This window comes from Pezoporus flaviventris, unplaced genomic scaffold, assembly GCF_033815535.1.
Source record: "Pezoporus flaviventris isolate CSIRO_AGI_PZ_B2104156 unplaced genomic scaffold, CSIRO_AGI_Pfla_v1 ptg000015l, whole genome shotgun sequence".
In the NCBI taxonomy this organism is placed as follows: domain Eukaryota; kingdom Metazoa; phylum Chordata; class Aves; order Psittaciformes; family Psittacidae; genus Pezoporus; species Pezoporus flaviventris.
In genome coordinates, this window is record NW_026892563.1 from 23201093 (window position 1) to 23217815 (window position 16723).

At 38.7% G+C, this 16723-nt stretch overlaps 1 non-coding gene across 1 annotated transcript; it reads left to right on the forward strand.

Moving 5' to 3' along the window:
• The first annotated feature begins 16221 nt into the window (after positions 1 to 16221).
• Positions 16222 to 16294, forward strand: TRNAK-CUU (transfer RNA lysine (anticodon CUU)). The gene has a single exon. It is a non-coding gene; the product is annotated as a tRNA-Lys (tRNA).
• The last annotated feature ends 429 nt before the right edge of the window (positions 16295 to 16723 follow it).

Consider the following 16723-nt stretch of genomic DNA (forward strand, 5'->3'; position numbering starts at 1 on the left):
GGCTGCCAGGCTGATGCAACCCCCATCAAAATATGTATTTTGAATTCTTGTGTTTAAGGAAAAGGATAAAAATAAAATAAAATAATACAATAAAATACAATAAAATAATACAATAAAATAAATAACATTTATAACATTAATTCTATGCTGCCTTGTATGGCTGAATTCAATTAAATTATTTCAGTTATGTTAGGTTGTTGGGTTTTTTTTATTTGCTTTTTTTTTTGACCAGGAGATTCTTCTATCAAATGCCAGATTATTTTTCTCAGTTCTTTACTCTTTCTGATGACTTTCATAATCATAAAATAATGCACTCTTAGTTACTGTTTGCTAACATAAAAGCCATAATATTTATCTGAAAAAGTTTTATTGCACTTGTTTTGATTTCATGTTTTGGTTTACATAGGTATCATTATATTTGATTATTTTATAGGTCAAAATGTCATCTTCTTTTGACTGTCTATAAAATTATATTGCTTCTTCATCTTCTGTCCCTCCCAGTTAAAGAAAAAAAAAGTCCTTTATCATCAGTTGTGATAGGATATAAACATCCTGATTATTCAACTCAGGGAACACATGCTGTGCATGGGTGAAGCAGTATTTCGCTGTCTTGACTAACACAAAATTTTGTTATAGTGAGCCCTGAGTACTGAAACATAATCAAACAGAAATTGTTTGCCAAAATCAGTCTATCTGAGTGAAACCCAGGAAACAGAAGGTACCAAAACCTCCAGCTTCCTCTTTGTTAGAATCTGTACCCTGAGAGTAAAAAGAAATTTGGGTTTCTACTTCTATCTTCTAGTAGCATGAAGAGGAGGAGGGAAGACAGCAGAAAATTCCAGGCAGCATTTCATGGGTATCTTCATCAACTACAAATGTACTCAGTCTGTGAACTTAAAGAATCATATTTAAGCATATGTGCACATAGGCATACGTGGAAAGAGAGAACAAGAACGTACTTTCATCACAGTATGTACAGAAATAATATGTAGTGAAGAAATTGATATAGAACTTCTTATACGTAGTGCCATAACAGAAAACCAAAGGAAAATGTAATTTGAAAATACAGCAAAACATATTCACTTGTATTGATAAGAGGAATCTCTCATTTTACTTGGGTATCATCTTGAATTGTGCTGCTTCCTGTTAAAGCTGTTTGTTTTTCCATACTCTACAAAATAAGTTTAATCCTTAAAATGATAGCAAGCCTGCCTTTTGGTCTTCTTTTCAAAATGTAAAATATAAGAATCCACCAAAAGGCTTTCCTTCACTGAAATTCTTAAGATGTTTGTGGTACACAACTTCAAAGTTACACAAATGCGGTTGCCTCTGTCACCAAGCTATATGTCTACAGCTTTAGAGCCTCAAAATTTTTTCTGAATTCTGTAACAAAAAAGCATGTATTTACTAGTTGTATCTGAAAGTGAAATATAAAAGCTAAACCTCATTGGAAACACCTGGTATTATAGGGTGTAATAGTCTTATTTCACATCTAATTCATATAATAATAAAAAATGACCTGTAAAACCTTGGATGTAGAAATTTAACTTTTTTTTTTTTTTATTCAGTGATTGTAGTATTCTGTTAGTTTCAAAATCAGTTGTATTTTATTCAGTCATGTCTAGAATTTCAGGATAATTATTTTAAATATCTTCAATGACTAAATTATCTACTGCAATTTTTGTCTTGTAACGAAATGCAGCTATACCTGGTTTCATTTATTTTATTGTCTGCTGTTAAGGATTGAGCAGCTCTACTCAGGACATGTTGCTGCTTATAATTCATTCCTAAAATCAGAATCTTTAGCTTTATTAAGGTCAACGACCACAATAGCTGGCTCCTGTTCAGAATAAGATATTTTAAAATATTCTGCAGAATACATTTACTACTAGAGAAGACATTCTTAAGCAAAAGGGAAGGGAGAGGTGCACAGTAACCTCTAGAATGTGAGGACTTTGGAAAGAGGACAGGACTAGGATTATTTAAATTTGAGACAGTGCAGAAAACACCTGCATTACACTGAGTAGACTAGACAAAACAAGCTGACTCCTGAGATATAGCTCTTTTTCTGTGGTGGCATTTGGTCACACCCAATGGGATACTGAGAAATAAGCAGGTGAGAATTTACAGCAGACTAGAAGAGTGATTGTGCCTGCATATATATGTCTATGAACGTGCGTACACAGATGAATCTGGATGTAGCTATCTGCGATGAAGAGGCAAAAAAACCAGAACATATTACAGGAAGAAAGAAGTGTAATCCCCCAATACATAAGTTAGAGGACTACTGCTGTAAAGGACTAGACCCAGAGCAGACTTTCTAAACAACTCACTGCTAATTACTATATTATTTTCTCCAGAGTAACACTGAACTATTATGACAAGAATGACAAATACAATTACAATATGGTGTTAGAAAACTAAGTTTTTCTTGGAGCAAAAGCTTTGCATGAGAAGTGAGTGTTAGTTGTCAGAAACAAGTATTGGCAATGGCAAGACATACACAAGCCCAGAAGAGAATCTTCTATGCTCTCAGTTACTGTTTGCTAACGTAAAAGACATAATATGTCTCTGAAAAACTTTTATTGCCTTTGTTTTGATGTGTTATTAGTCAGAGACTAGCTAAATGCAGCAATAACCTCTTTTTTAATTAAAAAAACCCACAAAAATCTACTATCTCTTTATTTCTGAACTTAATCTGCTAAGATCCTGTACTATCGAAGCACTTGAAAATAAATGTCAGCATATGTCTGTGTTGTCTGGAGACAGTAATACTTTTATCGAGATTCTTGGCTTGCTCTGTGCATTCAGTCATTGATGTGAGTGGTGGTTCCTTGATCAATACCCAAAATAAATAAAGATCATATGAAAAAATGCAGACAAATACTTATGTGCCACTTGAACGTATTATACAAAACACTTTTGAAAACTTTAATTTAAATTTAAAAATCAGGAGCTGTCACTATATTATATTGTGGTAGAGCATATTATAAAGATCACTACTTCAAAGTAACTCCTAAAGATTGTAGTAAGACACACACCATCTGTTGGTTCTTGTTTGGCTGGGTTTTTTGTCTGCTTTAATTACAGCAGAATGTACCTTTGCTCTGAGACTGAACACACAGAATTAGTATCTGAATGAGAACTTTTCCTAAAGGTTCAGAAGAATACAAGGAACAGGCCAAGCCTTAGCTTTTTTCTTTTTTTTTCTTAACAATGTGGAATATACTCAAGTGAAAACAAAAAAGAGTACCATATATGGACAAACATCTCCAGTTCTCTTTCTCTTTTTTTTTTCCTCCTTCTTCTTCTGTTGTTGCTGGTCCTGAGAAATGATGAAAGGACATAAAAACCCAACTAAGACGTATCCAGACTGAAATATCTTCACAACATGTGAATCTCTCTCAGTAGCCCGGTTAGATGTTATTGTCTCTGTCTGGCTCACAATAGGAAGTCATACTGTGAAGGGCCCTCCTGTTTGCTTTAGGAATATTCCAGGGATAGTGTGCCTCATTCACCTGTTACGTTGGGGAAACAACTTTGCACATTTATGTTTGAACAGACACTTCAATGCATTTGTGTGCTAGACTGGTAACAAGCAGATATTCTTTATAACATGCTCAAGAAAAATATAATTAATACAGAGATTTCCTGAAGCTGGAAAAGGAGGTGCAGAACACACGCAAAATTTTCAGTGACTGAATAATTTTTTAGTCAATTTTCCACAATACTATGTGTTGGTGAAATACAGTGCCTTCTTTCATAGCAAATTTTAATTTAACGCCTTTGGAGTCTTCACCACAGTCTCAGCTTCCTTCCTCCCCTTCATAGCAGACTTTTCACACAGTGGAAAAAAAAAAAGTCGGGACACTTGTAATTGTCCCCACTGGTGCCACACTAAATTTTTTCTGATGTCCTTCTCTATGTATTCTGGCATCCTGACTGACTCAGTCCCAGGCTTCAGTCTTACCTTCCTGATCCTAATACTCAGAGTTCATTTATCTGGTTTCAATCTAGTGACCAGCCAACTCCATGTTACTCTGACCATCTTTCCATTTGCAGCACCTGTTTGTGATGGCCAGTGTAAGTAGGAGGGAGTTAACAGTGGTACTCTGTGTGGAAGGCAGCCATGAACTACCATGTGCTGGTCACAAAGGGTGACACATGCTAGAGCAGGGACACACTTGGGGGACTGTGGGTGACTTATGCAAAGAAGAACTGAAGTCCATGGGTGACCCACACCAGGCATGAGTTGCCCATGAGGTACCATGTCCTGTGTGTAAACCATGCCTGAGAAAGTGACATACCTGAAGAACTGCAGTCTATGGGCAACCCATGCCAGGGAGGGAACAGATCTGAGGCACCACACCCTGAGGGCAATATAGATCAGAGCAGAGAAACAAAGGAACAGGGTGGCAGGAAACCATTAACTGTAGGGTAACAGAAAGGAACCACTACTCCCAAAATGGCCAAACATGATCTCACACACACACACACAAAAATCAAAACATGTTTATGCAGATCACTTCTCCCTCTTACGCCACTCAATGCCTCGGTGAAAGAATTTTGGCATAGAGAGTGTAACAATGAACATACAGAAAATAAAGGCTATGGAGGAAGGAGAACAGAAGTTATATGTTTATTTAATTAATTGTTTGTTATTCTTTTTCTCAATGTCTGAATCAAGAATCAGAAGTGCATGTCCATTGGCAAGGAATTAAGACCAAAAAAATTTACCCTACTCAAGACCACCTTGCTGGCAGCACTTTACAATGTTCTAAGCATGCTATCCATACCTCACCACATATTATAGTTCTTTTGCCTTGCCAGCTCTATCAAAGTCTCCTTTGGCCAAACTAGTTTATTTTTCCAGCCAACCTAAGCCATCAAAGCCACTCTAAGTCCAGGTTTCAGCTCCCCATTTTTACCTGTCTTCCCGCACTCAGACCAGGTATCTCCTTCTAATGCCCTATTGTGTCATACATACCTTGGTGAAATATTCAGGATAAAACTTCTGTTCTGTCTCCTGATTCTTTCTTTAATGGGAAGCGTGGAAAAAAAAAAAAGAATAGGGAGGACAGAGCAGAGAAGTAACACAGAATTTTTCCTACAGACCAGGTCTGGACCTCAGGCTAACACTGCTTCAACACAAAAGATCAATAATTGCAAGGAGAATATTCTTAGAGAATGGCCAATGCAAGGAAAATCTTTGAGGAATTAAGCAAAAAAGCTCTGAAAAATCAACATGCTAAGGCTCTGCTCGCAATTATAAGGTTGTTTCAAATGGCTTCAAGATTTGGGGGTGGGAGTTTGGAGGGTGGGCACTGATTTTTCTGAAATAAACCTTAGACAGTAACAGTAGTCTTTACTAAAACATCTGACAGAAAAATCAAGCCCAGACTGTTAAATATTAGGAAAGTTAGAAACTACTTTAAAAACAGGGTGTAGCAGGTTATATTGGGAAGCATTATAATCTCAGTAATAAATTGTACCCCTATCCAACCTCAAATATCTGTTGCAATAAAATACAGCAGAGAATTACTTTTTTTTCATAAGAGTTAAAAAATGTCCAACTTTCTTGCAAGAAGAAAAGCTCTGTGCCAGCTGGTTGATTTACACAAGTTTCCCATGCTATTTATTATCACAGTGTTGTGCCAGTATTGGCAGGCTTCACACTGCCTTCAAGATTGCTAATAACCTTGCCAAGAGAGCCTTACAGTTTCTTCAAGTAATATTATATGCCCTGATTATTCTAAACTTCAATGATGTTTTCAAGGTCATTAGATTGTTTTCAACAATTCTATGTATGTATATATTCTAATACATTCACTGTAAAATTATCACCCATAAGTTTTATAACATATATATAAATATATAAAACTTAAGTTCTTGGTTTTTTTTCTCCTTTATTACCAGAGCAGGAAATCCAGAGGTATGGAATTAAATTCTGGTTAATATCCCTTGTATATTTTTTTCCTGCATTACATTAAAATTCATAAAAACAATGGATAACATCACTGCATTTGTTACTTAACTTCCAGTTTCAAAATTTTCTGGGTTACTAAATAATTTTGTTTCTGGAAGGTGTAGTAGTACTTCAAACATTATAATAGGTAAATAAAATATTTATTATATTTATTCTATTTATTTTAAACATGCAGCAGCAGGTCTAGATGATATGTCTGAAGCACCTCCCATATGAAGATAGGCTGAGAAAGCTGGGGCTGTTCAGCCTGGAGAAGAGAAGGCTGCATGGAGACCACATAGCAGCCTTCCAGTATCTGAAAGGGGGCCTACAAGAATGCTGGAGAGGGACTCTTTATCAGTGACTGTAGTGATACCACAAGGAGTAGTGGGTTTAAACTAAAACAGGTGAAGTTCAGGTTAGATATAAGGAAGAAGTGCTTTACCGTGAGGCTGGTGAGGCACTGGAACGCGCTGCCCGAAGAAGTGGTAAATGCTCCATCTCTGGCAGTGTTCAAGACCAGGTTGGATGGGGCCTTGGGTGACATGGTTTAGTGTGTTGTGTCCCTGCCCACAGCAGGGAGGTTGGAGCTTGATGAACTTAAGGTCCTTTCCAACCCTAATTATTCTATGATTCTATAATATATTTTATTTACCTTTTATTTACTCTTTGTGATTTGTGTGTAGTATCAAACATTTCTTCATGTCTTATCTTTTGAAAAATTTACTGAAAATACACTAGTGTGAACTATTTTCATTATATTGTATGAATGAATATTATGTTGAATAGGATAGGATATTCAACATAATGACCAGAATTTTCTCCCATGGCTTTCTATAACAGTCTGCTTTCTCTGTCTTTCTTCATTAGATTATTTCCATTAGTACTCAAGAGGAAATTTCTACCTGCATGCTCTCACCTGCAATGTATTTTACATGTCTGAGGAACATTTCTTTCAACGACAGTGGAAAAAAGCAGCTGGCTTTAAGTGTACAAGATTATCAAGTATATTTTACAGAAATTTGTCAGACTTTATGATTTTTTTTTTTAAGATCTAACTGCTGAAAAGATACCATGTTTGCAAAAGTAAAGTTGTTACCAGGGAAGAAAGAATTTCCATGACAGAGTGCTGTTAGATAACTGTTAAGAGCTGAACCATAAGTGAAAAGACCTCATTGGCTGAAACAGTAGATCAATACCAGAATTCAGACAGGCAGAAAGATACTGTAGCAACAACCAGTCTACTATTCAGTTATTGCTTCAGTGGAAAGTCCTCTTAAATGGATCAAAAAGGAGGAAACCAATTCAAACTCCCAGAGTACCAAACATTTGTGTGTAAACATATGCAAAGCATTGAAAGGGTAGTGCCCAGATTTTATGTCAATTCCACTTTGGTAAATAAGTCACATATTTGCAAAACCAGAATTTTATCCATTACAGCTGATCAAGATTTGCCTGGTAATAATGCAAACTTTTTAATTATTGCATACACCCACTTGCAAAATTGCCTGTGACTTGAGAGGAATATGAATTCCAAAATCCCAACACAGGAAACAAAGTTTGACAGAGGAAGACCTTTGCAATCAAAGGCCCTACGTAGGAAACAAAACTTGCTGAAACTACCATTTCATCAAAGGACTTTTAATATGGCTCTTCATAGTTGGAAGACAAATACACATTTGAAATGTGATGAATTTTACTACAATACAAGCCATTTTTTAACCACTGATCTGACAAAATGATATGTGCATAGACAATATATATATTACGCATCTGCTGCAGCTGACAGAAAAACAAAAGATAGTTCATGAATATGTACTACTGGGAAATTTGATTTTTTTTTCTATCTTGAAATCAGAGGCTTGCTGTTTTCTTTCATTCAAAATATTATTTTTATGATGTGAATTTCCAGTAGTTTCTTTCATTCTAGCTTTTATTTTACTATCCTTAAGAAACTTACCAGAACTGTGCTCTCTTGTCCTGGGTTCAGCAGTAGCAGTCATTTTTCCCCTTCTTGGTAGCTGATGCAGTGCTGTGTTTTGACTTTCGGCCTGGGAACAGAGCTGATAACAATGATGTTTTGGTTTGGCCAAGGACTTTGTGAGCCTCATGCTCTGCCAGGGAGGAGGGGAAGCCGGGAGGAAGCAGAGACAGGACACCTGACCCAAACTGACCAAAGAGCTATTCCATACGACAGCACGTCATGCCCAGGATGTAACTGGGAGTTGGCCGGAAGGGCTGGGAGACTGCAGGGTTGGAGGAGGTATCGGTCGGTGCTTGGTCGGGCTGAGGGGGGCAAGTTATCGGTCGGCTGGTGGTGAGGTGTTGTATTCCCTTGTTATTTCCTTTATCATTATTATTATTGGTGGTAGCAGTAGTGATTTGTGTTATACCTTAGTTACTAAACTGCTCTTATCTCAACCTGTGGGAGTTGCATTCTTTTCGATTCTCCTCTCCGTCCCTCTGAGAGCAGGGGGAGGGCAAGAAAGGGGGGGGAAGTGAGCGAACGAGTTACCTGACTGGGTTTAAACCACGACATCTCTTCAATTATCTCATTTTATAAAACAGTTGTCTTAAAACAATGCATTGATATGCTTAACCTTGCAATAGTCCTTTGCAATTTTTTTATGGTATCAAAGAAACACACAGATCTGTTTTACATCAGTTTCTAAGAAAGTGATGTTAACTAGTTATGAAATCTTGGATTCCCTTAACTGCCCTTACTTATGCAGATAGTTTCTATTCAGTTAAGACATCCTAAATGCAAGGTGACACAAAGGCAAAATAAACCCAGAAAAAACCCTTAGTTTTTAAAGAGTACAGGAAGGATGGGGATTCGGTAGAGAAAATTGGTAATGAAGCCTGAGAAGAAGGGAGGGATAGGGTGAGGGGTTGTTTGTTTTTTTATTTTTCATTATCCTATTCTGATTTGATTGATAATTAATTAAATTAATTTTCCCCAAGTCGAGTCTCTCTTACCCATGATGACAACTGATGCGTGATCTCTCCCTGTCCTTATGTTGACCCACGAGCCTTTTGCTATTTCCTCTTCCCTGTGCAGTTGAGTTCACTCACCTTCTGACCAATCTTCCAATTATCGTAATTTGTGGTGTTAGTTCTATAGTTCTCTGTTTGCTTTTAAAAGCCAAAGTGAATTTTTCTCCTCTCCTTCTCTGATCTCCACTCTTGGATCAGAAACATCTGATAAAACTTGTGATTTAGTTGCAATTAGAAGTAGAAAAAGAAAACTGTTTTCTAGCAATGTGATAAAATAGAAACTTTTTTCTTATGTTTGTCCAGGGAGTATGATACTGCTGAGACTTGAACTCCAGCTCCCATTCATCACACATATTAATAACCAAAATATGAAGCTTTAGAGATACTGTTATTCATAGAATCACAGAATGTTTTGTATTGCAAAGCACCTTTGAACTTCATGTTATTCAACCCCACCTGCCTCAGCAGGAACATCTTTCACTAGATCAGATTGCTCAAAGCTCCATCCAATCCGACCTTGAACATTTTCAGGGGTGGGGCATTTAGAACTTCTTTAGGCAGCCTATTCCAGTGTCTTGCCACCCTCATCAGAAAAAAATATTTCTTCCTTATGTCCAGGCTAAATCTATCATCTTTCAGTTTAAAACCATTGCCCCTTGTTCTGTCATGACATGCCTTGGAAAATTCTCTCTCTATCTTTCTTATAAGTCCCCTTTACACATTGAAAGGGTGCAACAAGATGTCTCTGGAGCCTTCTCTTCTCCAGGATGAGCTACGCCAACTCTCAGTCTTCCTTCATAGGAGAGGTGCTTCAGCCCCCTTATCATCTTCATGGCCCTCATCTGATTTTTCAAAATATGAGAGTGGCAATTTGGCAACTACATCAACCAATTGCTTCAGGACCCTGGGATGTATCTTGTGTTCCATGCACTTGTATACGTTCAGGCTCCGCAGGTGCTTGAACCTGATCATCTCCTATGGTGGAAGAGGCTTTGTTCCCCAGTTCCTGCCTGGAGGTTCAGGGTCTTGAGACATGTGAGAAGAAAGATTACCACTGAAAAATTATGCAAGCAATTGGTTGAGTACCTCTGCCTTTCCCATGTTAGTTGTCACCAGTTCTCCTCTCAGGCCACGTACATTTTCTTCCAAAATACCTATAATAGTCCATCTTATTCCTTGCATCCTTTGCCAAATTCAGCCTCAACAGTGCCTTAGCTTTCCCAATTCCATCTTTACAGATCTGGGCAGCATCCCTACATTGTTCCCATTTCTGGTTCCACTGCCTGTGCATTTCCTTCTTACACTTTAGTTTGATCAGGAGGTCCTTACTGTACTATGCTGTTTTCCTGCCATCCTTGTCTGATTTCTTACACATGGAAATCTGTGGATTGGCTAAGGAATGGCAGACATTTCGTGACCAACCCAGACATCTTAGCCTTAGAAGACGGTGGCTATGAAGAATACAGTTGAACAATGGACATGTGAGCCATCCCAGCTGTTTGGTCTTAGCCAAACTCTGAGTTTAGCTGTAAGGCCTGAACTCAAGTTACCCAGGCTGCAAGGCCTAACCTTAGGTTACTAAAGGACAGCTATGTGGAGTAGAACAAGGAACTTGGCGTTTGCTCAAGGTTAACAAGATGTAGAAGTGGGATGGGAAAACTGTGAGATGTGTGCAAAAAGTAACAAATGGACAAGCTTTCAGCTAATCTATTATCTACTTTGAAAATGTGTGGACAGCACTTTTGAGCCAATCAGAATCTATATTGGTTACATCAGCTAGTCCTATAAACTATAAAAGCTGTTGATGTGTGTGAATAAATTGGGCAATCGCTTGATCACATTGATCATCTCTGCATTGTCCACAACTCCCACGTCAGAAATCAAGATCTGCTTTCCAAGAAAAACATACTTAAAAAGCTGTCAGCTCTGTTCAGCTCCTTTGTTCCTGAGGAAGCAATTTCCCAGGAGGCCCCATCCACTAATTCCTTAAATAACTGACAGTTTGTTCTCCTAAAATTCAGTGTCTTATTCCTGCTCTTCAGCTAGCCCTTATTCCTCAGGACTGTGAATTCCACCAAAGCATGATCACTGCTGCCCAGGCTGCCACCAGTCTTTACACCTCAAATTAGTTCATCCATGGTGGTAAGCAACAGGCCTAGTATCACATCTCCTTTTGTTGGGCAGCCTATTACCTGGATTAATGACCCTCAGTGCACTCGAAGAGTCTTTTGGACTGCTTGCAGGTTCCTGTTCTGCTTTTCCAGCACATGTCAGAGTGACTGAAGTCTCCCAGCAGGATGAGACTGTGAGTGTAATGCTACCTGTAGTTGGACTACAGAACACTTCTTCAGTGACTCCCTTATTTTGGGCCGCCTGCCTCTAAGTTTTTCTCATAAGCACTCAACTGATTAATCACTGTTTTTCAAAGACAGCACTGTACAGTTAATAAATTCTTTTACATAGGGGACAAACCCCACCCTCTACCCCTCCTTCCTGCCTGTCCATACTGGGCAGTTTATTCCATCAATTGCAGCATTCCAGTTGAGTGAGTCATCCCACCACTTTTCAGCAACAGAAATTAGACTGAAGATTTCTAGCTGCGCAGTAGCTTTCAGTTCCTCCAGCTTGTAACTTTTGTTACATGTATTGGTATAGAGGCACTTCAGGTGGGTTATTGATTGTACTATTAAACACATAAAAAAAGAACACTTGGTCACACAAAAGATGGTATAGTCAAGATAGGAGTGGAAGAAAGGTTTTAGATCAAAGAATTGGCCCTTTAAAGAATGGTAACTTACTAATGATTTGACAACACAGTTCTTAAACATCTTTACGAGAGGAATATTAGATTTCATTAACAAGCTGTGAGATCTTGGTAATTCCCTGAGCATTTTTACTGTTTATTTCACTTTTATGGAAGGAGAAAATGAGAAAAAGGAGGGAAAAAAAAAAAGATAAAAAAGGAGAAAGTAACCAACATGCTTCACAAATTTGAGCACGTTTGAGTACTCTTTAGCAGGCATTCCTATAGTGCCCTCTTGTGATAACTGAGCTGTGGGCTCTTGAAAACTTTGACAGTAATGCGAAGAAATGGTCAGCCTTAAACAGACCTGTCGGGTTTTCAGACTCCCATAGTGAAAAGTGCCAACTGCTTCAGAAGACAACAAAAAGAATTCAGGTGGTTTCTATGTCAGAAGTTTCCTTTTAAACTTTGACAAGGATTAATTCCCGTTATGAAATATATGAACATTTACTTCAAGCTAAGCCATTTACCTGTGAAACGCATGAAGTTTAACCATGGCAAGTGCAAGGTCCTACACCTGGGTTGGAGCAATCTCAGGCACAGCTACAGGTTGGGCAGAGAAGAGATTCAGAGCAGCCCTGCAGAGAAGGACTTGGGGGTGTTGGTTGATGAAAAAATGAACATGGGCCGGCAGTATGCGCTCGCAGACCTGAAAGCCAACCCTATCCTGGTTCCTCCTCAAAAGAAGCGTGACTAGCAGGTCGAAGGAGGTGATCCTGCCCCTCTACTCTGCTCTCGTGAGACTTCACCTGGAGTATTGTGTGCAGTTCTGGTGTCCTCAACATAAAAAGGACATGGAACTGTTGGAACAAGTCCAGAGAAGGGCCACAAGGATGATCAGGGGACTGGAGCACCTCCCATATGAAGACAGGCTGAGGAAGTTGGGGCTGTTCAGGCTGGAGAAGAGAAGGCTGTTTGGAGACCTCATAGCAGCCTTCCAGTATCTGAAGGGGACCTGTAGGGATGCTGGGGAGGGACTGTTCATTACTGACTGTAGTGACAGGACAAGGGGTAACGGGTTAAAACTTAAACAGGGGAAGTTTAGATTGGATATAAGAAGGGAATTCTTTCCTGTAAGGGTGGTGAGGCACTGGAATGGGCTGCCCAGGGAGGTTGTGAATGCTCCATCCCTGGCAGTGTTCAAGGCCAGGTTGGACGAGGCCTTGGGTGATATGATTTAGTGTAAGGTGTCCCTGCCCACGGCAGGGGGTTGGAACTAGATGATCTTAAGGTCCTTTCCAATCCTAACTAATCTATGATTCTATGATTCTATGAACCCACTTACTGGCCACAAAGATTTTCAGTAACTTTTTTGAAATCTGCTATTATTTAACTTCAGGAGTACATTCTGTCCCTGAGTCTATCTGTTAACTTCTAAATTGTTATGGGTTGGTTTGTTGTTTTTTTTTTATTGTTATTTTATTTCACTAATGTTTCTGTTGTTTTCTTTCTAATAGAAGAAAGATCTGCACAGTTCAACCTTTTAGGCCATTAATCATTTTAATAATTTGGTTTCCAACCCTTTTTGGATCTGTATTGGCTTCTATCCTCATGTGGTGTGTTGTCTTTTTTGAAAGAAGGTGATAGGAGGATCTGACAGTATTCCATATGAAGATACTAGTAGGTCGTGTCTTTACTACTGGATACTGCAAAGTATCTTAAATGTAATTTTGTTTATAACATACTGACTTTTCTAGTTGCTCTCTGATCACATCTAACATCGATATTTCTATTAAAATAAAGAAGTAGCTTTTGTACCACTATGTTGAGTTTTAATTTGAAACTTGGTAACTATAGTTCAAACTCATTTAAACACATTTACTGGAGCCAGTTGAAATCCTGAACACAAGTGTATTATCTGTTCTAAGCATCTTGCTGGATCCCTGTAGAAAACAGACTAGACTATATATATTTTTTTTTTTTACTTGTTTATTCATATTCAGTAATTATCTATATTTATCTCTTTGGTCAAAATATCGTTTAACAACCTCAGCATGCAACTCTAAACTGTAGTTGATTTGGCACTGCAACAGACACCATAGGTTCATTGCATCTCTTGTATATTTTAGCTTATTTTGTTTAGACGAGGCATGAAATTATAGAGATTCTTGATGAGGTTCAAGCAAAATGTTCTTCTCAATGTCTATAGCCATCCTCCATCTCCCACCCATCCATTCCTCCATTCCTTTATTCAGCTCTCTATTAAGAAAGCACGATAGATTGGAAGAGGTTATGGTTCTGAGCTATAAAACCAGAAATAATTATCATTCCACTGTATCTATCTTCTGAAGTATCTGGTGATGCAATTGCCGTATAAGCTCGGTTCATGTTTTTTTAGTCTGCTGTATTTCCAGAGTATTTTTCTTAGTTTAACAGATCTGTGTATACATTCAAGGTCAGGTTAGATGGGCTTTGAGCAACCTGGTCTAGTGGAAGGTGATGATTGTGGCATGGTGATTGGAATTAGATGACTTTTAAGGTCCTTACAACACAAACCATTCTATGATTCTATGATTCTAATGTGTAACAAAGATCACAGAAATGTTTCCAATATAAGTTACTCAGGCTCAACATATACTGATCAGATCTAAGAAGGAAAGACAAAAAAATATATAGCTACTGTACTATTAACTATGAAAAACAGGTACAAATATGAAACCTGACAGATTTCTTCGAATTCACATTTCAATTTTTATAACAGCCATACATAAAACAAGCATGATTTTCTTCTTAAAAATTCTATTTAGTAACTATTTTGGGGATATTTTGCAAACTATTAATAGATGGTTGAAATTTCAGCCAGTCATACCTGCTGATACTAAAAGATGAGATTCCAGGATAAGTGCATTTTCCTATTGAAAGAGAAATTTAAAGGAAATTCAGAAATCCTGAGAAACCCATCCAGATTAGTCTAATAAATAACCATTGAAATTATAATGAAAAAATTAAACACTCTGAGCTCCCCTACCACTAGGCCATAACCTATTTTTCTACAAGTAATAATAATAACTCCTTACTCATACATACTCTTATTTGATTGTCATGCAAAAGCTGCTTTCTCATTTTGCATAAATACACATATTAGTATACGCAATGAAGCACAATAATATGAGCTATTACTGAGTTAAATGTATTAAGATTTAATATATGAGTCTGCATAAAAAATATTAAATCAATTTTTAAAATATCCTTTTCATAACACTCATATCTTCATTTTATCTATTTTGTAAGTGAAACTGTACTGAGGAAAATAGGTCTTAAGGCTTGAACATGCTACAGTATCTTTCCCTGCAGTGACCTTCATACACCAGAGATGAAATGCAATAGCATTTGTCATTTGCTGCCATCAGCAACCTTTCAATCAGGACACAGGGGATCATGTTGACAACCTAACATGAGCAAGATGAGACAATTTGCACCAGAAACTAAGCATTGCTGAGTTCATTTGCTGCTTATATGTCTCCTTTAAATCACAAATGCAAGCATAATATTGTATGTACCATGATCCTAGGTAGGAAATGTGAATTTGCCACATAAGCTGATTTCTCTGAAAAAAAAAAGGAAACTTAGCTCTGTGGGTGCAACTACAGGTAGCAATGACGAACAGTGATGTTTTCTTATCAATACTCTTGTGTCAATTTTTTTTTATTTTATTTTCTCTATGGCTGCATTTTATTACTGCTACTCATTATTTTTTTTGTGATTATTAATTCAATTCCTTGCATGACCAGCAGACTAGTTGTAATATAATATAACAAAAGCCTCCAATATTCTTCATAATAAGGTAACTTCTACTTGCAGCAATTACCAATGTGGATACAGAAGTATATTTTTTAACATCCCAGGTTGTCCTGGGTTCAGCAGTAGCAGTCATGTTTTTTCCTTTGTGTTAACTGGTGCAGTGCTGTGTTTTGACTTCTAGTTTGAGAACAGTGTTGGTGAAGCCGATGTTGTCGGTTGTTGCTAAGTGATGTTTACCCTGACCAAGGACTCTGTGAGGCTCATGCTCTGCCAGGGAGGAGGGGAGGCTGTGAGGAAGCAGAGACGGGGCGCCTGACCCGGGCTAGCCGGGGAGGTATTCCATACCACAGCACGTCATGCCTGGGGTGGGGGGTAACTGGGAGTTACCCGGAAGGACAGGGGCTTCCGGGTGGAACTCGCTTTCTTGGCCGGTGGTATCGTATTCTCTTCCCTTGTTATTTTCCCTTATCATTGTTTTAGCTGATAGTAGTGGTGGTGATTTGTTGCTGGACTGTTCTTGTCTCAACCCGTAGGAGTTGCACTCTCTCGATCCTCCTCCCCGTTCCTCCGGGAGCGGGGAAGGGGAGAGCCCCGCTGCAGGGGGGGGGGGGAGACGGACACGGACCTTGATTGTTGTCAGCTCGGCACCACTCACTGGGAGTGAGTGAACAAGTTACCTGACTGGGTTTAAACCACGACAGTTCTTTTTGGAGGAGCCCGGCTAGCTCAGTCGGTAGAGCATGAGACTCTTAATCTCAGGGTCGTGGGTTCGAGTCCCACGTTGGGCGCCAAAAAGAACTGTCGATGAGAAAATGAACACGAGCTGGTAGTGTGTGCTCGCAGCCCAGAAAGCCAACCGTACCATAGGCTGCACCAAAAGGAGCGTGACCAGCAGGTCGAAGGAGATCCTGACCCTCTGCTCTGCTCTCGTGAGACTTCACTTGGAGTATTGTGTACAGTTCTGGTGTCCTCAACATAAAAAGGACATGGAACTGTTGGAACAAGTCCAGAGAAGGGCCACGAGGATGATCAGGGGACTGGAGCACCTCCCCTATGAAGACAGGCTGAGAAAGTTGGGGCTGTTCAGGCTGCAGAAGAGAAGGCTGCGTGGAGACCTCATAGCAGCCTTCCAGTATCTGAACGGGGCCTATAGGGAAGGTGAGGAGGGACTGTTCATTACTGACTGTAGTGACAGAACAAGGGATAACGGGTTAAAA